The sequence below is a fragment of the Triticum urartu genome, chromosome 3A, assembly GCF_056163025.1.
Source record: "Triticum urartu cultivar PI428250 chromosome 3A, HENAU_Tu73, whole genome shotgun sequence".
NCBI classification, from domain to species: domain Eukaryota; kingdom Viridiplantae; phylum Streptophyta; class Magnoliopsida; order Poales; family Poaceae; genus Triticum; species Triticum urartu.
This window is the reverse complement of record NC_141875.1, coordinates 744,001,274-744,002,497: the sequence shown is the minus strand read 5'-3', so window position 1 is coordinate 744,002,497 and position 1,224 is coordinate 744,001,274. Positions and strand designations below refer to the sequence as shown.

The following is a 1,224-nucleotide window of genomic DNA, read 5'->3' as shown; positions in this document are numbered from 1 at the left end:
GACAGGCCCCCTGTCCGTGGGCGGACGGATGAGGGAGTAAATTTGGGAGTCAGCATTGAAGATGACCTAATGCTTTCCTATAATTACACATGTGTGTCTAATCACACATCTCGATGTTAAACTACGACCCAGAACCAGCAAGGTACACCTCTCTGTGTTAGTACTAATCAGACTCATCAAATTATAGGAGATTTCTTTATTTAACACCATAGATTTGATCCGGTCAAATATAGTGGTGCATAGTTTAGAGTATCTCCCAAATATATATAAGCATAGATATAGACGGAAAAAAATTATATGAAATCAGGTCTCACGGTTAGTAGGTGAGACCCATCCTGATGGATGACACGTGTCATTCACAAATCACAAATCATTAATTACTACTACTATGATAACATTAAATGGATGTCATCATGAAGATAGAATGACTTGTACAAATTTAAGACACTGATATGGAAATCTTTGTGATCTTATTTGATTGAACATGGAGTAAATGTTCTCTAGCTACAAGCCTATAAATATAACCCGGCATCTTCCGGACCTCAAAAACAACCGAGAAGAAGTTTGTGAATGATATTATGGAGCGGAAACCAATTCTTCTTTGTCTTATGGTGCTTCTGCTGCTAGGAAATTCCACTTATGCTGGTACGAAATGGATTTTCATGTACCTATTTTCCTGCCGATTAGAGGATAGTAATATTGGTAGTTGACATGCACGAGTTTCTTTGTTCCTCAATTTGAACTTCTTTCAATGATTTATCTTCTTGCCTACAGAAAATTGCAAAACGCAAATTGCTTATGGGGCCACTCTGTGCGCATTTTATACTTGCCTGAGTACATGCACATCTATATATGGGAAACTCGTCAAGGAAGCAGATTGCAAGCCCGTCAGACCTTATTATACTAATTGTTCTTGCCTCCTCTGCGTCTAGCATTACTCTTTGCCATGATGTAAAACAATGGGCAATGATGTGAGCCAGTAATAAAATATTATTCTCAATTGAATGTGAGAATGTATGTGATCACTAATTTTGGATGTTATTGTAATTTGATTTTATTCTGTTGTGTGTAGTATTATAATGGGTGATTTTATGTTTGTATGGACCCGTACATGTCCAAAAAGTTTATGAACAACCATATACAACCTGGGGACACAGCAGGACTATCCCCAATCTTCTACTCAACCGGTTTTGGTCTCTTCTGAACCACTAGCTGACTCCCAGC

At 38.0% G+C, this 1,224-nt stretch overlaps 1 long non-coding RNA gene across 1 annotated transcript; it reads left to right on the top strand.

Annotated features, from left to right (window-relative positions):
* Nucleotides 1-561: 561 nt before the first annotated feature.
* On the top strand, nucleotides 562-1,000 carry LOC147982576 (uncharacterized). The gene is made up of 2 exons (XR_015617864.1): nucleotides 562-645; nucleotides 775-1,000. It is a non-coding gene; the product is annotated as an uncharacterized LOC147982576 (long non-coding RNA).
* The last annotated feature ends 224 nt before the right edge of the window (nucleotides 1,001-1,224 follow it).